At 47.7% G+C, this 24,012-nt stretch overlaps 1 long non-coding RNA gene across 3 annotated transcripts in view; it reads left to right on the forward strand.

Moving 5' to 3' along the window:
• The window catches only part of LOC148007941 (uncharacterized), a 34,042-nt gene extending 12,638 nt beyond the window's left edge, over nt 1-21,404 (forward strand). For 2 of the 3 annotated variants that reach the window (XR_015648312.1, XR_015648314.1), the window contains 2 exons: nt 4,283-4,396; nt 7,336-7,654. This is a non-coding gene — a long non-coding RNA (uncharacterized LOC148007941). Of the gene's footprint in view, nt 1-4,282; nt 4,397-7,335; nt 7,655-10,020; nt 10,204-19,022 lie in introns of those variants that run through there. The other variant, XR_015648313.1, reaches the window with a different exon arrangement.
• Nucleotides 21,405-24,012: the final 2,608 nt, after the last annotated feature.

Here is a 24,012-nt window from a genome sequence, read left to right on the forward strand (position 1 = left end):
ACATTGAGCAGTGACTGAGTCCGGCAGTCTCTTACAGTTTCTCTGAAGATACAGAAGGAAAGCTAACACTGTGCAAGAGGGACCCCGAGAGGGACCCCAACCGGGGCTTCCTCCATCACATGCCTTCCTCTAGCTGCCGGCCACACTCATCAACAGACACTCTCCAGTTGCCTGGCTCCTCCCCCACCTCAAAATCTTCTTGGCGGGCTGTGCATTCTTTGGGTTCTGGCTGCCTCCTCCAGGAGCCAGGGGCAGTGATGGACAGCTCCTCCTAGGTCAAGTGGCCAAGGCTTCTGGAAGATTTCCCTTCTTATTGTCACCTTTGAGGACCTCTTCTCCCTGCCAGTGGAGCAACTCTCCATCATGGTAATGATTGTATTTGGCTCTTTCGCTGTTACGTAGTAAGAAAAAGATGTCATGGGGGAGATGGCTCCATGGGAAAAACGCCCGCTGCACAGGCCCAGCATTCGTGTAAAAAGCTGGACTCGGTGGCAGAGGCGTGGCTTGGGTAAGGAGTGGTCAATTACAGACCTCCGGAGCTCACTGCTGTTTGTCTTAAACAAAAAAACCAAAGTGGACAGCGCTGGAGGAAGACGCTCTAAAATGCATCTGCATAAACACTGGAGAAACATACATACATACATACATACACACACACTCACATACATGCATACATACATACATACATACATACATACATACATACATATCTGAAGAATACAACCTGAAAAACTGTTCCATTTACCCAAAAGTCCGAAGTGATTGGAATGCATCCTGAAATGTGTCTGTGGGCAATCTCACACCTGTGCGAACACCGTAGGTAGAATCTCGTGCTCTCAGATGGCTGAGTCATTGGGCAAAGCGGTCTTACAGCTTCACCATCACGTGTGCCGTCCCCATTGACCAAGACAGCATAACGACGCATGAACATACCAGTACAGGAACATTCACACATACAGAATATAGGCTAGGGGTTGCCAGGAACTAGGAGGAGAAGAGACCAGCAACTACCTCATGGACATGGCGTTTACTTTTGGGGTGCTGAAAGTATAGTGGAACCAGATAACAAAGAGAACAGCACAAGCTTTAAGGGTGCACCAAACTGCACATAAGCACATGGCTGAAATCACCAGCTTTGTTACCTGTTTAACACACAGGCACACACACACACACACACACACACACACACTCGCATGCAAACACATACACACACACATGCACACACACATACACAAACACACACATGCACACACACAAACACACACACATGCACATGCGCACACACATACACAAACACACACATGCACACACACAAACACACACACATGCACATGCGCACACACATACACATGCACACACATACACACACACATACACAAACACACACACATGCACACACACACACTCACACACATACACATGCGTAAATCTGATAGAACCCTGTGCTCTACTTGGGTTTTATTTAAAAAAAAAAAAAACAATGGGTTCGGTGCCCAGCTCCGAAAAAAAGAACCAAAAAAAAAAAAAAACAAAAAAAAAACCAAAATCTTAGTAAAACAAAATTTCATTTTAACAAGAGAGAGAAGGAAAGAAAAGGATGGCTCCAGCCATGGTTACACTTGTTTAATTGTTATTTATTTGTTTTGTCTTATTTTCTTTCTCTCATTCAGACAGGGTCTCATGTCGCCTGGACTGGCTTCCCACTCTCTAACCAGCCTTGTAGCTGAGGCTTGGCCTTGAACTCCTAATCCTCCCAAGAGCTGAAATTACAGGAGTGTGCTACCACACCCCTCTCTCAGTTGGTTTTTAGCAGAGTTTGAGCAAGGCAGAATTTAAGACTCAAGGCGCTAACGCAATCCTCTCTGGTTGCAGACAAGGAAGTTCAGCTTCTGTGTGCAGTAAGTCAGTCCTGGAGAGCGAGCAGACATGGAAATTCCAGTATGGTCCTGCCAGTCTACTGAGTACGAGACAGGCTCTCGGGGCCTGCATTCACAGCAGGAAAGCAAGGCTGAAAACACCCAGTGTGCAACTCCCTCAAACTTCACCAGACCACTCGGTGCTGCAAAGTCAAATCACAGGGAGAGACAGCAGTCTGAGACGGGGGCGAAGGGAAAGGGTTATTTAGGGGTTGTCAGCATGGGCACACCATCCCAGGCAGGTCTCTCAAAGTGGAACTGACTAAATTGGCAACTTTGTAACCTAACACTGTAGGGTTGGTTGACTACACGGAGCAGGGTCCTAAAGCAAGTCTGGACAGGTAAAGTGCTGTGTACAGAGCAAGCTGTTCGCCTGTTGTCTTGGATAAATCACTGGGCAGAACGTATGTTCTAAAGCCAACTGCCAGTTATGTATCGGTCCACAATCATCCCTTGGCGGAAGGAGGGGCCCCTGAAACATTGTGAATAACATTTGGTAGAGATCAGCGCTCACAGAGACGAGTCATCAGTCAAGCACATAGTCCAAGAGAGTTTATCCAGTCCCGGGGATATAGAGTCCTGCTGAAACATGACAGAAAATCAGCATGTCCCTCTACAATGGCTTCCAGATCTAGGACGAAGTCTTCTACCTTGCAGACCAGATGCTCCCACCGCCCACTGTTAAACAAGTCTCCCCTTCTTCCAGCACTGGCAACTTAACTTAGCTACAGTAGAAATTTCTAAGTCTCTTCTCCGTTCTGAAGAAATTTTTTTCCCATTTATTTCCAATTCTGGATTACCTTCCAGGATGGTGAGAGCAGGGGCTCCCAGGATGCTGGGGAATCAGCTTTCACTGGAGTCCTGAGTCTGACCTCAGAGGACAGACGTGGGATCGGAAGGGAGAGGCTGGTCACAAGTGACCTATGGACAGAGTTCTGGGACCAGAAGTTTTCACATTGTTTAGTTTGATGATCTGAGCGTGATTGGACCTACATTCTCATACTTGGCTGCTGGCCTCCTGCTCCCTCCCGTTTCCAACACCCTCGGGTGCTGCTTGGTGAAATGACCCACTCCATTTCAGACTCATTCTCTGACCAGAGGTCAAGATTTTGTTTCCCTTTCAGTATTTAGCTGTCTGTCCTGAGCAGCTTTCTGACCTTGAGAATTACCCAAGTACAAATGGCAGGCTACCCCCGCTACAAGAGAGTGCTATAAGTAATTCCCGTTTTGGACAGTTCTTAGGGTTACAACTGTCCTAATACAGGAAACAAAACCTCCTTGGCCCCCTTTCTCTTCAGAAATGGCTCCTGACAGAGAGTGAGGGAGAAATGGTCTCTGTTTCCAGTCAGTAGGGGTTTGGGAAATTCTATATCCAGAAATCTCAACATAGAGGGGGTGATGGCTGAACTACACCCCCTCTTAGATTTTCTTCTTTTGCTTTTTTTTCCCCTTTCCACTTTTGTGTGGTTTTAACTACCAATGGCTTTCAACTAATTGGTATGTTCCTAGCAAGAAAAGAAATTATTAAATTCTAACTGAATGCCAAGGCCTGCATTCAGGAAGGGAAGCACAGGGATACCAACCTTGACACCAGGGACACTGAGTCCTAGAGGAGGAGGAGGAGGGGGGGGAGGCAGAGGAACAGAAGGGGAAGAGGAGGTGGAGGAAAAGGAGGTAAAATTCTAACTCTGTCTGATTGCACCCCATTTACTGTAGGAACCTAAAGAGATCAAGAGAAAGCTAGTTGGGACAGGCGGAGAAACCATCACCCACATGCATCCACAGTGAGCCGGATCTTGGGTGCTGGCTGGTTTCTGCCAGGAGGAAAGAAGGGTGTTCCCAGCCCAGGAGCAGACAACTCAAAAGAGCAGGATGTATTTTGAAGACACCGGAAAATCTGAATGGCATTACCATAAGGTTTCCTTACAAAGAGGCAAAGGTCAGGGTGGGGAAGAGGTTTCGTATCTTATCGAGACCTTGGACTTCACTCTGTGAGGAAGAGAGTCCCCAAAAGTCGTAGGGTAGAGAATGAACAAGTTGGGTTTCCGGTGCATCATGCACTCCCAATGTGTGGCAGGTGGCCTGTTTTGTGGCTCCAGGCCGTGGGTCTGAACTGTGTGTGCCAGTAGAGAAGGCTGCTAAACAGATAGGGAAGTAGCTTTGTGTCTCAGAGTGGGGCTAAAGTCAGGGGCAGTGTCTTCTTGGCCCTGTCAGAGTAGCTAGCTTGACCCTGCAGAGTAGTGCATGTTGGGAGCTTCCTGGGAACATTAAGGAAAGCAGCAGAAAGTAAGGCAGGAGTTGAGGGAAGGGAGTGATTTAATACAGTTTTTCTATGGCTGTTCACAAAACAATGGCATCTCTTCTAGCATCAGAAGACATCGGTCTTAGAGATCCTTCTTTATATCGAATTCAAATGCTGATTAATATGCAAGAAAAAGCAGACTCTAGTTGCTATTGAATCAGCCCCAGACGCACACCAGGTAAGAAGCTGTCCAGTAGCTATGGGGAAGTTTTCATTCTTTAGGCTGGACGTGCTGTCCTCATATGCCCAACTGGTGCAGGACCTTGCTCTCCGCCACTGAAAGTATGCATCTGGCACTCGGGACCTGGTATCAGGCAGACAGCGAGTTTCTTACTTCAGAAGTGCAACTGGTAGAGTCGAGAGCCTGAGAACAGAGACTGCTGCCAGGAATAGCAGGCGAATTCACCCACTTCCAAGAAGGTCACTCGTTGTGAGAACAGGGTGAAGGCAGCTTGAAGCAGATTCTTGGCACGGCCACGCCATGTCTGCCTGTTGCATAACTTACAGCCTTTGGTTCCCTTGATTGAGAGCGCAGTGTTGACCTGGCGTTTTCTGGGCCTCGCTGTAACGCCGCCGCCGGGTTTCCAGACCGCTCAGCACTGCTTGTCAGGCAACCTTCCCTATTAAGTTGGCTTCCCTCCTCTTTTAACAGCTACCTGTTGAGAGTCCTATTTTTAACGAACAATTATAACCTAAGAGCTGTCATCTGTCAGGTTGTAAACGTTTGTTAAAAATAGGGTCCTAGACATGTAGTCATTAGACAGCAAAAAAGCCGGAAACAAAGGAGAAGCCACAGTGGGAGATGTTAATTACATCTGAATTCATTACTGAAGTTCATCTTAGGAAGAAGGCTGCGGTCTGTGGCCAGTTCTAGCAAGGAGGGCTGGTGCCCTTCACAGAATCAGTTCATCTAGCCTTCAGGATGCTTTGTCTCTGTGGGTACCCTGCTCTTGTCCGTACCCTAGAAGAACTCCAGACTTCTCTGGACATTGGGATGAGAAATACAGAACACTGTCTCAGGACTGAGACATACCTCAGAGGGAGACTGCTCTAAAACAATGGCTAGCTCTTCTTGCTTTCCATAGCTCCTCACTGACTGCCCTGGTGCATTCCAGCACCCGAGGGAAGAGAACACGGAGATAAATTCTGTGCTACCACATTTTGGGAATGAGGAAACAGGTTTAGAAAGGTCAAACAACATGCCCCAAATAAAGAGTTGGGAGAGGGCTGGGCCTTCTCAGAGCCTTCCTGCTGGGCCCACTTCTTAGCCTCTGTTCTGAGATGCCTCTGTTTCCTGCGCATCACCTCAGACTGCCCTTCTCAGGGACTGAAGGCAGACCACCCTCTCAGCAGCGCCCCCACCTGGCTATCTGCTGCAAACCACTCTTGGTCAGATAGCTCTGACAGCTTGGGCTTTTTCCAGTAGGTCAAAGGTTACAAAATGTTCCACACCTGTCCCTGGTACCCAACACCCTCCAAAGACACACTGGGTAACAGTTAAGACTCAGGATATAAAAGATAGAAGATCCAAGGTGCTATCGTCCCAGATTGAGTTCTCATGTAACCGTGATGCTCTGGGCTTCAGAACTCTATTTGCCTTTCTTTGGAGCAGGTACCCCCAATCCTAAAGGATCCACCCCCAACCCTGATTTGGAGAAACTCAGAATCCCATATTCACAGAACACCAGGACATGGCAGACGATTGAGTTCAACGGAGCAGAAGGCCTTTAAATAGCAATGCTTCATGTGCCAGATTCCACATCTGGGGGAAGGGAGAGAGCCCTACCAATGGCCAGCCACTCAGAAGTGACTTGAAAGCATCTGTGACAGGCTGATGGCTGGGTGTTTGCTAAAGTCTACCCAGGTGCCTGTACCACCTACTAAAATGTGGATGCAGCCCCCAAGAATTGCAACCTGGACGCATCTCAAACAACCCAAGACAACAATGTAACAAGGTGTCCAGCAATGAGGAGCATGGTTCCACTGATGACATTTTTCTCATGCAATTATGTATCTGATACAAACAACTTTGAGTTACTAGATGCTCTGTTAAAAGTCAGTGTTTTCCAGGCCTGGGTGGATGGCTCAGCCAATAAAATGCCTACTGTGTAAGGAAGAGAATCTTCGATCAGATTTCAAGAATTCACACAAAAAGGCTGAACCTCATCCCTGGGGGAATACATGGGGATAGAGACAGGGGGATCCTTGGAGAGCATTGGTTAGCCAGCCTAATTGAATCAGTAAGTTTCAGGCTCACTGTGTGACCTCAAGTGACAGGCAAGTAAGGGAAGTCACCTGTGGTGATTTGAATGGCATGTCCCCCATAAGTCTCTGGCATTTGAAGACAAAACAAAACAAAAAAGAAGTCTCAAAGCCTGCCCTCTTCTCCAGCAAGGACACACCTCCTAAACCTACCCAGACAGCACCACCAATTGAGAACCAAACGTCCAAATGTCCAAGACTATGGGGGACATCTGACTCAAACCAACACACACAACTCTGCATTTTCTTTCTTTTCTCTTCCTCCTCCTCCTCCTCCTCCTCCTCTTCCTCCTCCTCCTCCTCTTCCTCCTCCTCCTCCTCTTCTCCTCCTTCTACTGTCTTTGAAGCATAATAAGAAACTGGGCCGTTTTAGCTCCAAGTAATTTCGTTTGTGAATAAAAGGTATCTTCCCGTCACACACCCAACCCTTACTCAGACCTTATTTCACACGTGCATCTCTGGGATGACACTGTTCTGAGGGCTTGGAGTTTGGAACCCTCCTCTCCCTTGAAATGCCTCTACTGGGAGTCTGCAGTCCACAGAAAGAATCCCCAAGCTTCTAGAGAGAATGCTCATAAACCTCACAGCCAGCCTCAGACTTTGATGAGGGGAGGCCGGTGCTTTGGACTGGCGGGCGGGCGGGCAAGGAGCACATGGCGTCTCTGCATTCCTCCCTCAGCTGCAGGGCTCCAGATAACTTTTTCCGAGCAGCCGTCCAACCCTGTCCCTACAAGACCTGTTCTTTCTTTTTTTTTTTTTTTAAACAAGTCAGTAAACGAGCTAGAACTTCTGTCAAGTCTGGTGTCTCTATATAAATGGGTACAAATTTAACTTGACACATTAATTTCTTTCTAGAAAACAATTTATATTCATAGAATCTCAGCGTTGGATGGCTTTAATGGTCACCCACACAGTCCGAGCCCACACTTTGTCCAGTCACCTCTAAAGAAGCCTGTTTCCCTGAGTGGCCGTGATGAAGCTCTGGAGTCAGACCCTTCGTGCTTCTGTACTTCATCCCCCTGAAACAGCTGGGCCTAGCACTGTCTCATCTGCCTGGGTGGTGGAGGTGGATTCTACAAGGGAAGAAGAGTAAAGACTAAAATTCCTACCCTCGGAGCTAAGGATGTGGTTTAGTGGTAGATCCCTGGGATTGACAAATAAAATCCTAACTCTATCTTAGTTTTGTATCTTTTTGTTGTGGCAAAATGCTCTGACAGAAGCCACTCCAGGGAGAACAGGCGTATTCTGACTCCTATTCATACATTCCCATGACAGATAGGGAAGTCTCGGTAGCGGGAGCTTGAGGGACTTGGCCATTTTTGCATTCCCAGGAGTTAGAGGGAAATGCATGCATACTAGTGACTAGTTGGCTCTCTGCACTCAGGATGCTCCAAGGAGTCCCGACCACCAGATGGTCACCTCACCAAAATTAATACAGCCAAGATAACCACCCTACCCCACCCCAACCCCCGCCCTTAGGCATATCCAGAGGTGCATCTCCCAAGTGATTGTCGAGTCTGTCAGAATGACAACACGAACCATCCCAGACTCCATCTAAGGGCACTGGGTAAAGGTTGAATCCAGCCAGCTGAATTCCAGAGTCCACACAGCACGCTGCTAGAATATCTTCACAAACCCAAGAAGGAACTGGGACAAAATGTCCGTTTCAAGAGGGAGATTGGAATAGATCTTCAGTGTGGAGAACTAGAAACTGATTTATTTTTGGTCACCCAATAGCTATAGTGATCTATATCTGTATTTCTCTGTTCTTTCTAGAAAAGTCTACACTCGTGGAAAGCCCAGCCAGCATTTGTAGTTTCACTTTAAATAGATGCAGAACCAAAAAGTTGCTGTGCCAGCCACCCGTGAAATAGGACGATGCCAATCACGGCGCTGGAAGAGCAACAAGCCCAGCATGAAGGCAGGAGCTAGAAATGACAGAGAAGGACACAGAGGCGCAAAATCCTGCTGTAGAGGCTTCGGGGCTGATGGCAAATGAAGGAAGAGAAGAAACCCAGCAGAGTACAGCAGGGGGATAGCAAGAGGAGTGTAGTCTTATAGCATGAGTGTCTGGAACACGGGGTAAGGTCTCACCAGCGGGAAAGCTCCCATCTGCTCAGTGACAAGAAAGTTCAGAGTCTAGGACCAGGCTGCAGACTGAAGTGGGAGAGAGAGAGATGTGATACGCGGCGAAGGCCTGACATAGGCTAGGTCAAATCAGGGCCAAGATCTCATCGCACACAGCTCCCCAGAGCCAGTCTGTCTTCCCAGACCTTATGCACAGCTAGAGACATAGAGTGTGTACGGGGACCGGCAGAGGCAGTTTATTCACTGAAGTGCTCATGTTGTCGCCCTGGGATCACTCACCCAGCCCCTATTACTTGTCTGTCTGTCCATCCATCCGTCTACCCATCCATCCACCCATCCGGCCATCCATCCATCCACCCACCCACCCACCCACCCATCCACCCATCCATCTGTCCATTTATTCATCTATTTTTCTGTGCACCTGTGTTGTATACATTTTTGCGTTTGCATGACTGCACACGTACGTATCGAGGCTTGACATAGATAATGTGAGCCTTCCTCAATCACTGCTGAATTCATGAATTCACACACAAATCAAGCTGGCAATCTTGCTCTAGGGATCCCCTGTGTGTCCTTCAAGCTTTGGAATTACAGTGTGGCTGCCACGTCCGTTTAGCATTTACCCAGATGCTGGGATTCGAACTCATGTATTCAAAGCAGTCACTCTGTCTACTAAGACATTTTCCCAGCCTCCTTATTTCCAACCACAATTTCTTAGCAGTGGCTTTTGCGATCCCAAAGTGCCCTTGGCAACCAGCTTTTGAAAACTGCATTTTAGAAGGCAGGATGCCTCCCCGAGGGCAAACATTCCTGATGTCGAAAGATTAAAGTTTGAAGAATTATGGGTGAGATGGAGAAATTAAAAATGCATAGCTCAGCTCACAGAGAATCACAAGGGTCTCTGATTTATCAAATTAAAAGACACATTTTTTTGTTTTAAATTGCAATCAGCGGGCTTTTGGTTGACTTCCAGGCATTACTTGATTTGAACAGACTTGCTTTCATGGTGAAGAGCAAGCCTTTCTTTCTCATTCTAGAAGGGAATCCATCCCATGAATGTTGTTCAAGTAGGGAAAACCAAGTGCAGCTGCTTTCCCTGTGTGGAGTGTTAGGTTACTGGTGTTGGGCTTCAGTTTTCTGTTCCTTCCGTCACCCGGACAAGCTCTCCCGCCACACACAGGTCACGTGGAACAGTGGCCTAGGGGGAGGCCACGCTGACTTTGTTTTTCCGTGGTTTCTGTTCACTCTTTCATGACTTCATTGCAAGACAGTGTTTTTTTTTTTTTTTTAAAGACCTCGTGCTGGCAAACAGGAGTTGACTTACCAGACCATAACAACTTTTTGGAGTCTCAGGGTCTGTGATGTAAATTCCAGTTTGTTTTTTAGAGGCTTTCGTAATCCACTATGTAAAAATATGCATTTGCATAATTTCCAAAACACTTTTCTTTGAAGCCACTGTCCTTCCAGCCTTCCTGTTGGTCATGCGGACACCAAGGACCTGCAAGTTTGAGTTCCGGCATTGCCACTTTGTCATCTTCAAACTGAGGGAGAGCTGGAACAAGCTGCTTTGGAGGGAGGCAAGTCGTCAGTCCTCATGCACTTGACCTTTGTTGAATTAAACTACAAGGGACCCAGGTGAGCTAAGCGTTTGCACTGGCTTCAAACTCAGTTTCCTAGGGGCATCTAATGGCCGATTCCTTTCTATCTAATGGCCGATTCCCTCATGCCCTCCTCCACCTGCTCCATTCTGACTTTCTGACGAGGCCACAGGTGAGACTCAGTCTGCAAAGTCAATGCTTCTGTGGTGATGCTGAGCTCCCGCCCCAGATGACAGCTTCTGGGACTGTTGCCCTATCTACCCTTCCTTTGGGTTGTGGGGCTGGCTGCTGGACAGTTCAGATTTTGCTTGACTTTGACTCCATTTTAATGGAGGAGTTGGAAGACACGGAAGAGAGCACTCCTGATCCCCAGGGGCAGCTAAAACCAAAGAGAAGGGACTCTTGAATCCCCTTTGAGCAAGCCCTCTGCCAGGAGTAGTGCCAACTTGCTTTATATAGTTCTTTATAACACACACACACACACACACACACTCTCACACACACATACACACACATATGCATACATACATACACACACACTCACACACACTCACACACACATGCATACAAACACATGCATACAGACACATACACACACACATACACACACACTCACACACACACACACATGCATACAAACACATACACATACACACACACTCACACACACACTCACACACACACACACTCACACACACACACACACACACACACTCACACACTGTAGATTGAACCAGTGCACACATGCTTGGCAAGCATTCTATCACTGAACTCCATCCCAAACCTCTATTGATTGATTGATTGATTGGTTATCGATTGGATTGGTCTCACTACTCTGGAATGCACTGTGTAGCCCCAGAGAGACCTTGGATTTTTTATGGTCTTGTCTCAGTTTCCCAAAAAGTCGGGATTATAGGCTTTCTCCCACAGGCTTGGGGCTCAGTGTAATTATTCCTCCTATGTAACCTTTGATTGCTCCCTCTGTTGTTATAATTCATTTTACTAACCACTTCTCATTTTCATCATCGAAAGCTTAAATAGAAACAATAAAGGGAAAGAATTTCAAACAAGGGGGAGGGTCAGATACCATTCGTGCCCTAGGGAGCTCCGCCTGCCTCTGTCTTGTCTGTCAGTCAAGTTCTTGAATCAGCTCCAGAACAACCTCTTAACCTTGAAGACAGTTTTCTGGGAGAGGACTTAATCTCACACCTAAAATCATTATTCTTGGCAGCTCGGTCTCTCCATAGAAGTTAAAATTCCCTCTTGGGAGGTGGGGCCTCAGCCCTAGAGATGGCTCGGAAAAGCCTGTAGCCATCCTCTTATGATTGGCAGAAGAAGAAGCTCACCAGTTATAATTCCTGCTTCCTCATTTGCATAACTTTCTCACGCTGAGGTGAGAGAGGGGAATGCTGGGTAGTCGTTCTCCTTCCCTCTTCCCAATCTGGCTTCTCGAAAAGTCCACGTAGCTAGTAAGGACTGGAGCATGCATTGTTTCCATTGTGACTATCACCACGAAGCCTTTAAATGCCATTTCTTTGGGAATGCCTCCATACATAGATAGCCACATCCTGTCCCAGAGGCATCCTAATGGCCGTGACAACAGGATGTGCATATTTATGTAACAGGAAGTTGTCGGGGAGGTGCTTTCGTAAGAGTACAGCTTCCATGAACTTAAGAACCTGAGTTCAGATCCCTGACATCTATATGAGAACCTGGGAGAGGTCTGTAACCTCAGCACTGACAGGTGTAGAGACAGTTACCAGGAGCTTGCAGCCCAGCCAAGAACCTGGTAAGGCCTGCAGCTACACTCTTATGATCTGCAGATGAGCAAACTCATCAATTAAAACTCTCATTCGCAGAACTTTCTCAGAGCTGAACGCTCTGAGGTTTACTGAGAGACCAGACCCTGTCTGTGGATGGCCTGCATATGCTAGTCACCAAAAACAAACAAACAAACAAACAAATCTTTCAGGAAACCAAGGTGGGCAGAGAATACAGAGGTGCCTATGAAAGATGTGTTTAATCAGTTAATGGTTCTTGATAAAGGTGGGGTCTACTTGCAGAGAGAAGCCTTCCCCACCCCCTACCCCAACCCACCCCCACCCCTCGGGGCCCTTTGGAATGTGTGGGGATGTTAAATAAGTGTTTGGGGCACCAGAAAGCAAATGAATCTTACCTTTTGGCTTCCCATTGGCTGACTTTTAAAAGCAGTACTTATTTAGTTTGGAAAAGGCTAGAGACTATGTTAGTTTTAGATGAGCCATTCTCACTTATTCTGTCCACATCAATACTTGTTTACTATCCTTAAATAGATATACGTCTGTCAGGTACGAGGAAGCTCAGTCTGTGTAAGGATACCGTCCTGGGCGTCTCACAAAAGCACCTGTCATATAGCCACAATTAGAATAAAAATGTTGAGGTTCCAGTGCTCGCCAATCCCTCTGTGATCTTTGCGGGTGACTCTTGCCCTTCACCTCTGATCCTTGGCAAGCCGAGGTCTGCCTCCTGTTCACACGGCGTGCCTTTTCCTGGATGTCACAGAAGCACAGTTACTTGCACATCCAATGGCTGTGGACTCTCGCTTCCTGCCAAGCACCTGAGAGCCACATCCACTACAGGAGATTGCTTTCTGCTCTGAGTTAACGTACCAAAGCATGTTTACCCACACACGCGTGGAAGGATATCTGGGTGGTGTCTACAGTTTTGGCAGCTACGAAGAGAGAAGCTCCAAGCACCCATGTCCAGGTTTATGTGTGAGCCTACTTCTTCCTTTGTATACACATTTAGGAGTGACTCCCAGCCCTAATTATGCAACTGCTGGCCCATGATAAGCGAATGTTTGGTTTCACGTTTTAAGGAAAACGCTTTGCCAAACGATTTTCTAAAGCCATTGTCCTATTTTGTGTTCCCTCCAGCAGTTGTGTGAGAGTTGCTTCTCTGGATGTACTTGCCAGCACTTGGCATTGTCTTCTTGAAAGTGTTTAGCCACGTTAGTCTGCGTAGAGCTGAATCTCACTGCTGCTTTAGTTTACGTCTTATCTTGCAGGAGATTGGGCATATTTTTATTGAACTGGTAAGTGTTTAACTCTGTCTCAACTATACTGAGCCAGCTCACCAGTGCTCTCCGGGGGAAATGCGCCAAGTCTAGAGGTATCTTGGTGTCTCCATTGGGTGTGTCCTACTGGCTTCTGGGGGGTCAGAGGTGATGAGTGGTTCTGCCCACCTCATAGAGTGAGGAACAGCCTTCGCCACCGCTATGGAATTACCTGCCCCGACACTTCTGCTACTCATCAAGGTGCTAGAGGGTTGTCGGGAGAATTCAAAGCAGACGCCGGCGTGAAGGTCACACAGGCTCCGTGTGATAGATAACACATCTGTATGAAATAGAGGAAATGGGCCTAGGTTCTAACTCGGCCCTGAGGACACACAAGCAAGTAACACTGTACAGGCTGTACTTAACACGTGTGTCTGTACGTATAGGCATGCAGCAGTGAACGGGGAAAGGTACACGGGAGGCTTGGATGGAGGTCAGGGAAGGAGACAATGATGTACTCATATTATAATCTCAGAAACAAAGGAGTAATAAAAACGACTCTAGGGACAGTTCTCTAAGCCTCAGCACATGTCTGGGTAGTGCCAGCTTGGGTATTTGCCTGCCGCATCTGTGAGTAAATGCCAGCTCCTTGAGGCTTTCCTGGGCAGAGTCCTTGGATCACTGATGAGCCCAAAGCTAGTTCTGCTTGCATCATAACTCCCTGAAAACCCTTTACTCAAGAGGCCACCCCCGGCAGGCCTCGGCATCTCGGTCTTCCACTGTAGAGTAAGAGACAAAGAGAACAAACCAGTTGCTGTGGCTGCTTGGGGCTCTCACGAACTTTACCTCCCAAGTACCTGTGACTGCCATTCTGCTATCCAGCAACACAAGGAAATCATTCCTGAGCCACCTTGGGTGCACCTAGGCCTATATGGATGTAAGACCCGGAGCCTCTAAACACCAGAAATAAGTTTGAAGAAGCAATCGACAGACAGATGTGGTCCCTCTGGGAAGACCATGACTCCATTTAAAGACTGCTTGTAACTCATCTTAAGATTTCTGTTTAGCGCAGTGCAGAAACAGAGCGGGTTTATGGTACCCAGAAGCTTACCTGCAGAATGGACGTAGAAAGGGCAGGGAGAGGCTGGTAAAGTGTTTAGCATACAAGTGTGAGGATTTGAGTTCAAATCGCCAGAATCCATTTAAAAGCTAGAAGCTGGTGGAGCATGCCTGTAATCCAGGCTCTGGGGAAGTGGGGACAGGCAGATTTGGGGGCTCACTGGCTCACCGATCTAGCTGAACTGGCAAGCACCAGGTTCAATTAGAGACCCTGTCTCCATAATAAGACGGAGAGTGACTGAGGAAGATCACACACACACTCATGTGCACACACACACACACACTCATGCACACACACGCAACACACACGTGCACACAACACATATGCACACACACACACTCATGCACATACACACACTCATGCACACACACTCTTGCACACACACTCATGCACACACACTCATGCACACACACACACTCATGCACACACATACTCATGCACACACACACTCATGCGCACACACACACACTCATGCACACACACAACACACACATGCACACAACACATATGCACACTCGGTGTAGGTGTGCACACAAGGAGGCAGAAAAGACAAGTAACCACTTTCTGACAAAAGCCAAATACCGCCCAGAAACATTCTCATTATATTTGTCAGTTGTGCAAAGAAAAGCTTCACTCAAGGACAGGACAGCTGCATGACTGCTCCTCTCAGCCAGAGGCTGTGATAGACAGAGAAGATGCTCAGGCTATGGCTCCTGTGCTTCTAGAGTCCATCTTGTCACCTGTAACCACTGAGTCATCAGTCAGCTGGTGGTTCATGAGTCTGGACTCCCGACTCCTTGCAGGGTCACCCCCCTCACACTGACGCGCCCCCCCCCACAGGAAGCCCTAAATGCTCTGTCGAGTGATTCTCAATCTTTCAGCGGTAGATGACATCTTTCAAAATCTGTAGCCCACTGCCGACCAATGCCTTGGCACAGCACATGCAATGTCTCGTGCATGCAGCAGAGGGGCAGAATTCTAGTGCAGCATCTTAAATGCTTTCCTCCAACTCCTGCAGCTATCTCCCTGTTGACTAATGACAGCAGCAGTATGCCCTCTGGGGCAGCCTTGGTCACAGGCCACACATTAGCCATGAGGAAAAAGTGGGTGTGTAGTGCTTACTGTGACTGGGCCCACAGTTCACACTCGGTTCACCCACCAAGTCCTGGGGCTGTGCAGTCATGAAGTCGAAGAAGTAACAGGTCCTCAAGCCCCACCCACAAGTGCTGTTGCTGCCCTCACCCTCCTCCTCCAGATCTGCTTTCTGCTCACTCACTGGATCTGTGGAGAAATCAAGGCAGAAAGGGGAGACCCACAAAAGACAGATGCAGAGCTCTGAAGTGGCCGAGACCCACACGGGATGCCTCAGCAAGGTTGTGGCCCTACTTACCTCTCCCTTCACTAGGGTCAAACTGACTCATCCAGACTACCCTGCTTGCCCCTCTGTGAGCTGAGACTTGCTGGCTGGCTTCTCACACCACCTGTGATTGTCACTGGGCAGAACCTGCCACATAGCATCACGGTCAGGCCAGTCACCCACAACCCAGTGCTTCTCTAATTAGCATTGCAAGCTAACTGGAGTATGACTGGTGAGAAAGTTCATCTCCTCCTCACCACCTCAGCCACAGTTCTGGCAGCCCTAGTCACCTAAGGTAGCCAGGTGAGATTACCCTTTCCATTCTGTGGCCAACTGCAAACCAGCGACCTGGAGAGGGGTTGCTCATTCACAAGCTTCCCCGGGATTCTCTCTCCATACAAAGCATTTTAAGACAGAGGGAACTGTCACTGTGAGAATTCTGTTGAGAATTCTGCTGCAACTCGGGGTGAAATGTCATGGCACAGAGCAACTGAAAAGGATGGGGGGAGGTCAGTGTTCTCAGCTCTACAGAGACAGAGAAAGAGAGTGAGACTGAGGGGGGGGAGAGAGAGAGAAAGAGAGAGGGGGGTAGGGGAGGGAAGGGGAAAGGGAGGGAGGGAGAGGGAGAGACAGAGACAGAGAGACAGAGAGAGAGGGGAGGAGAGAGAGAGGGAGAGAGGAAGAGGGAGAGGGAGGAGGGGAGGGGAAAGGGAGGGGAGTGGAGGGGAGTGGGGAGAGGGAGAGAGAGACAGAGACAGAGAGAGACAGAGACAGAGAGAGAAGGGTAGAGGAGAGGGAAAGAGGGAGAGGGAGAGAGAGAGGGAGAGAGAGAGAGAGAGAGAGAGAGAGAGAGAGAGAGAGCGCAACGGAACTCCCCGACTCTCCTAAAACTCTTGAGCAATAGTGTGCAGGACATAGCTACAGGAATTCTATCAGTGATTCACGACTTAACTGCTCTCATCAAAGAACACGGATGGGACAGACGCACTCAGTGTGTTTTTGTCGCTGCTGTGGTATTTTTAGTGCTGGTTTCAGTGTTGTGGTTTTTGATTACTCAATAAGTCAGGAAGTTAATTTGACTCAAGATGAAGCTGTCACACCAAGGTTGAGAACTTTGTGCCTTCCTTCCTTCCTGACATTTTGACATAAGCCTTTGAGAAATCAATAGTAAAGTTGAGATATAATGACCAGAACTGCCCTCAGCTCATCTTTCTACCCTCATCTGAGTTCTGTCTGACTTCACACTGAAGTCCTCTTTCTAAAACATTCATTGGGCAAGAGAGACAGTCCACTGGATAAGAAAGATTGTTCTACAAGCATGAAAATCTGAGTCTGTATGTTCAGATCACACATCAAGAACCAAGCTCGAGTATGTATGTCTGTACACCCAGCAATGGCTGGGCAGAGAGAGACGTGCAGATCCAGATAGCTTGCTCTCCCATCAGCCTAGCCAAAAGGGATGAGAGCTTCCGGCTCCCAATTCAGTGAAAGAGCCCACATCAAGGAAAAGAGATGAGGAAGAACAGAGGAAGGCATGCAGCATCCTGTTCTGACTTCCACAGTAACATGTAACACACACAAGCAGACATACACACCACAGACATATTCCACATACACCACACACACCATAGACACACACATATACAGACACCATACACACACATACACACACCATATACAGACACCACACACACACATACACACATACCACACACACATACACACCACACATACATGCACATATACATACACACATACCACAGACATGCACACCATAGACATACACCACACACACATGCACATACACACACCACACACACATGCACATACACACACACCACACACACCACACACCAGACACACACATACACACCACACATATATGCACATACACATACACACATACCACAGACATGCACACCATAGACATACACCACACACACATGCACATACACACACACCACACACATCAGACACACACACATACACACATACCACACACACACATACACACCACACATATATGCACATACACATACACACATACCACAGACATGCACACCACAGACATACACCACACACACATGCACATACACATACCACACACACATGCACATACACACACACCACACGCACCACACACCAGACACACACACACACACACACACACCCCTCACACAGCTCGGTTTTTTGCTCAGAAGACTGCAAAGGTAACCAATAACCTGTCTTAGAGAGTCAGCCTTGTGAAGTAGGAGCACTGTCAGGGATATCACTCTATTCCTTTACTTATAAAGGGTCCTGAAAAGATGGCTTACTAGCCAACAAGTAATACAAACAGTAGCTTCGATTTCAGATCTGGTGGGTGGCTTATTTCGGATTTGTCCGTCTCGGTCCCTCTGATAAACTCTCACAGTCCAAGTTGACTCTGCAGACCACCGTTGTCCACGGTGCTACGTAGAGATCTTCCTTGCTCTGTGTGCTCACCCTATCCTGATCCTCCACTACTGAAGTTTAGAGAGAAGCAGAGAAGATAAGATGGACGACCTCAGGGCAAGGCAGTGGGGTTTGTCTTGTTTTGTTGATGTGTGTGTGTGTGTGTGTGTGTGTGTGTGTGTGTGTGTGTGTGTGTGTTCTGTACATGCACGTGTGAAGGTGCTCACATACAAACGTGTAAGTCTCAGAGACCTGCCTCAGGTGTCTTCTTCAAACCTTCTTATTTCTGCAGACAGGGTGTCTCACTGAACCTGGACCTTACTGATTCACCTAGACTGGCTGGCCAGAAGGTCCCCGAGGATCCTGTGGTCCTTACCTCCCCAGCTCTGAGTCTAGTCTAGTGTGCCACTGTGTCTGGTTTCTAATGTAGGTGCTGAGGATCTAAATTGGGTCTTCATTCTTGGGCACTAACTCATCGATTCAGCTATCTCCCCAGATCAGGACTGTCTGATTAAAATAACTTGAGTGTCTACAGAGGGAGGGAGCACATACCACGGTATGAGTGTGGAGGTCAGAAGACGACTTAACTTGTAAGAATTGGCTCTTCCCTTCCCCCATGTGGATTTCAGACACAAAACTCAGGTCCTTTGGTTTTGGTGGCAGCACCTTAACCTGCAGAGCCATCTCCCCAGGCCATCCCCAGGTGAGTTTTAACGTAGGAGACATTGAGGACATTGTCCATCACTGTACCGAGGTGGGCAGGATACAAGAGCCAGAAAGGACAGGAGGGAAACTTCTGACACCTCTAATGGCTGGGGTTGTCCTGGCTTTCACTTGCTGTATGTGCATGTCCGTCTTCCCTGGTGAGGAGGCTCTGGTTTCACACCCATGACTCTCTGCTCCGTTCCACAGCACCCACCGTCTTCTAGTTACTACAGATACTAATCAACAAGGGCTCAAGGTCTGTTTGCAGCTTGTGCTTCTCCCAGCTGAGCATATACATCCATGGTGCCGTGTTCAACAATGAGACCTCTCCACCCGCCATCATGCCTCCTGGTTCTCCATATTTGGGCCTAGAGCTAAACGATCCAGGATGCTCCCAACTCCATCCTGAAACATATTTGGGCTGATTTGCTTCTGTCAGCGTTTGCTTTGCGTCCTACCCTCCTATCCTTGTTGATTCAACCTTGGTTTATTTAATATGTAAATAGTTCGTGCACTCTACCAGAGACTCCAAGTGATGCTTCTTTGCTACCCCGCTGAACCATTCCGAACAGGCAGCCATGGTTGATTTTTGACTGACTGGTTGCTGATGATGGCTGGGGATTATGTGGAGCAGGGGTGACTCTGTGAGACCGTTGTACATGGAGAGCCTGTAAGGTCATGCCTTTGCCATCCATTCATGTCCCCACGTGACTCAAAAGCCTCAAGCTATCCAACGGCATGTACCCAGATGGCAGCCTTGGGAAGCCCCAAAGGGAAGGCACAGCATCTGGGATGCCACTCAGCAGAAAAATGTCCCCAGGGCTTTGACCTTGATGGAGCAGTGGCTGATGAAGGAGTTTTTAGAAGCAGTACCTGCAAAATAAAATGTCCAAGACAGTGTTGCTTCCTCCTCTGTGGGAGAGGCTGCAGGAGGAAGGAAAGGGGCTGACCTTCCTCTGAGGTCAAGGCAGCTCCATGCACATGGTGCCTCTCTGGTGCAAAGAGGGCAATGCTTTTCGGAGGAGCCTGGCAACAGAACAGCAGCCAGAATGCTCTCTCCATGGAGGAGAGATAAGAACAATATGACTCATTGAATAAATCATTCTGAGAAAAAGCCTCTAGTTAACACACAGTCTACTCGTTCCACTTTTTAATTATATTTATCAGTCATAAAATCATTCACAAACTATTTACATAATTGGCCATAACCTGTAAAACCCACAGCCAACAGACAAGTCACTCTTGGAGTCAAAGACAAATATCTTAAGATTCTCAAGAAATTCTGATGCGGTTTGCCGCACAGAGTGTTCCTTCTCCTCTTTCCATTCTGTGAGATGGTTCACGGGTCATCGCTGGGATGCTCTGCCAATGCTTCATGCTAGCACAGCCTGGTGGTTTGTGCTGATTGGGAGGAATGATTCCCAGGAAAGGAACTTAGCCCAGGAGCCGGGGGCTACTGAAATGTCTCAGACTTCTCCCTAAAGCCTTCAAGTCATCTCACCAGACAGAAGGACTGGAATGCAGGTGGAGACTGGGTTAAATCTCTTCCCTTTGAAGACTGAAGACATCTTTCTGACCTCATGATGCAGTTAGAGGAAAGTGGCACCCAGTATCTGTTCTCACCTAGACCAACTACATCTATGAAATCTCCAGTCTGGAAATAAAATAGAGTACGGAGAGATTAAGTGCGTAGCCTGAACTGCAGTGTGCTGGGGTCCAGATCTAGCCATTCCAGACTAGTTTTCATTCTCTTTTCTGTGTCTCCTTAAACAGATGATATAGAAAGACTCATTTACTGGTCACCAATTACACACAAGGCAGGGTCCTGGATGCAAGGGTAACAAGAGGCATTGGATGTGGTTGACCAGTTGTCTATTGCTGCACAGTAAACCACCACTGTTTACTTGCTTGGGAGTCTGTGGTTAGGGGCTGGATTAGGGTTTCTCCTGCTGTTTATGCTCCAGAACTCATTGGTCCGGCATTTCTTTTGGGGGCTAACATGTCCTCACACGTCAGCAGGTTGGTGGCAGCTGTCAACTGGGTCACGTGATTCCTCAAAGGGAGGCAATATTTTGAAAAGACCAGCCTCAGTACACAAGCACTCTTCAAGTTCTGTGGATCATGCTTGATGCTGTCCTATTGGCTTAAGCAAGTCACATGCTGGACCCAGAATCACCACAGGAAGAAGTTACCAACGGTGTGGGTGTATAATTCACTGAGGTTAGTGACTATGGTAATCTTAACACCACAGTTTCACAAAAAACAGGTTATTGTGCATTCAAATGAAAATTACAGCACGAAGCTTGTTCCTGCATCCCAAGGTCCCAGGCCTGGACCTTTCTCTGTCCTCACCATTCTGGCTCCCGTGTCCTGGCTGTCACTTGGTTCCCAGCAAGTTTTGATGACTCAAAGCATCCTAGAGATGTGAACTCTGAGCCTGGGACTGCTTTGCTCCTGAGACAGCAGTTCTCAGTTGTTCGTTTTGTGATCCTGGGTAGTAAAATATATACCTGATAAAAGAAATATAAATACTGCATAGAATAATCAACTAAAAATAAAAGTCCCGCTGCCCTATTTTATCATCTACTCCATGGATTTTCTTTTTCTTTCCTCTTTTGAAGACATCACAGGGATATCTGAGCTCCCAAGTCCTTCTCATTTCCTGTTCAAAACTTCAAAGCTACAGGATTTCTTTGGGTCTGAAAAGCAGAGGGATAGCGTGGGCTATCCATAGTCTGTAATATTCCACGACCTGCTCCTTAATCCCTCCCAGCTGCCTGTGGCACTGGGATTTCTTAACTCCAGGACTCTTGATCAGGGGTCACCTCCTTCGCACTGGGACTGGTTCTGTTAGCTGGTGCTGATGATTCTGCCATCCTTAACCAACTTTGTGCATGAAGTTACAAGGTAGGTGACCCCAGAACTGTCACAGACAGTGAGATGTTGTATGGGAAGTGTCGTGAAGTCCTGGTATCTGCTACCTAGGGGTAAGTTTTCATCTCCTATTCTAATCATGATGCATTCGCCTATCAAATAAGCAGCATTCATCTGTTCTCGTCGGACCATCTGTGCCCACTCCAAAGACTTACACACTGCAGTCCAGAGCAAACAGACAGGGGACAGGTGTGTGAGACCACATGCCCAGGTGGTACACAGCAGGAACAGGCAGGCAGACACTGCCACAGCCTCTTGCATGAGGAGAATGTCCTTAAGACAGCCTGGGAACAAGGGCAGCATCTGATGAGCAACCTCCCTGACAAGCATGGGCCCTGCCGCAGAGGAGCAGTGTCATGCCTGGAGACCTGGACAGTACCAGCGCCATTTTCTCAGGCATGCTTCTGAGATTTTCGCCAACCCCTTTGCTCAGGGAGCTCGCTTCCTGATCATCGACCTCAGTAGAGCGGGTTACCTAGATATGCAAACACAAAGTGCCGTGACACAAGCAGTTTCATTGTGTGAACTGCAACGCTCTTGGCGATGGTTTCAGTGATTCTGAGCAGACTTTCTCTTTGTCTTCTGGAAGCCCCAGGTTACTCTTTCCCCATGTCTGCCCAGGCTCTCTCCAGGTCTAGCTGTCGGGGGTGGAAGGGCCCTGCCAATGTCCTCTAGGGACTTTAGAAAGGCTTATTCATGCCTGTTCTCAGGACAGACCAACTTCCTGGTAATGCCTGAGTGCACCCTTTCTAGGAAGATCCTCATCAGTCCCCGTAGCAAAAACAGAAATTGTCAATAACTTTCAGTATTCCAGAGCATTTCTCCCCCACCTCTCTGCCTCTGTTTCCCCCTCGATTCTCCAGTCTCTCTTTGAATTGTTATTTCTTGTTTTTAAACAAGCCCCCTCATCTCCTTTTACCCCTTCATTTCTGTATTTCTTAACTTCTCTTCCCCCTATAGAGTGAAAGTTCTACCCATCCCCCAACCCCAGGCTTGTAGTTTGGGAACCTGGCTTTCATTTTCTTCTCGGGCTGCCACATGTGAGATCTCACTGACACCCTCAAGTGCCATGAAGCTCCTTTGCAAGAGAACTATTCACTCAGTTCCTCAGACAGACTTGGAGGTGGCTAACTGTAATTGTCAATGGAACACATGTTAGAATTACTGGGAAGAGAATCTCCATGGAGGATTGGCTACATCAGGTTGGCCTGCGGGGGGGATTCTCTTTAGAGTAATTGATACAGGAAGACCCAGCCCATCGTGGGCAGCTGTTCTTTAGGAAGGGTCCTGAATTTGTTCTTTAAGGAAGGGTCCTGAATTGTGTAAGAGTGAAGAAGTCAGGCAAGCGCATGCATTTAGTACTCTGTGTTCTTGACTGTCTGGGACTCGACTACCTGTCTCAATTTGCTGATGTCACGGCTGACAGTAACCTGGGAGTATAAGCTAAAACAAACCCTTTCTCCCCTCGGCTGTTTTGTACAGTGTTTTTGTCACCCCACAGCAACAAAAAAGAAACTAGAACAGACCCCTTCTTAACTTTTTCAGATTAATTTTAATTTGACAGATAAGATTGTAGGTAGTTATTATTCAGAACATGATGTTTTGAGCTCTTCGTGCTCTGAAGAATAGCTTCGTGTACCTAATTAACACATGCAATGTCTCCCGTAATCATGTGGGGCTGAGAGCATTGTTCTCTCCGAGAACAGCCTATTATCCTGTTGTTGCCACTGTGAGACACAACAGCGCCCTCACAATTTATGTTTCTCATCTAACTGTAATTTTGGGCCCTTTGAAAACTGTCCAATTGTCTTTTAGAAGGGAGGGCGCTTTCATGTCCATTCTGTCTGTACTGAAAGGTTCAGAGATGAATAAAATGTTTTCTCCCCACAGTTGGGAGCTATTGCCTCTTCTAAGTGATGGGTCACCTGTTTGAATAGATCATATGCAGGCAAAAGAATCCGCTGTAATTTAGTTCTGCCAGGTCAGAACAATGCTCTCAGCCCCACATGATTATGGGAGACATTGCATATGTTAATTAGCTGGTGCTTCCACAGAGAGTTGGGTGGTAGTGACTGGAGGTGGGAGAAGGGAAGGAAGTATCAGGTCCTTGGGCAGGAAAGCCTGACCATGTTTACAGAAGCAAATATGCTTTGTCTGAAGCAGCTGTCCTCTGATCCTGCTCCTGCTGCCCAGCTTGTGTCTCTGTCTCACATAGCTCTCCACTCCAGATGATGGAGCTGGGGATGACAGAGCTGGGGATGAT

The sequence above is a fragment of the Rattus norvegicus genome, chromosome 1 (genome assembly GCF_021556685.1).
Source record: "Rattus norvegicus strain SHRSP/BbbUtx chromosome 1, alternate assembly SHRSP_T2T, whole genome shotgun sequence".
NCBI lineage: Eukaryota > Metazoa > Chordata > Mammalia > Rodentia > Muridae > Rattus > Rattus norvegicus.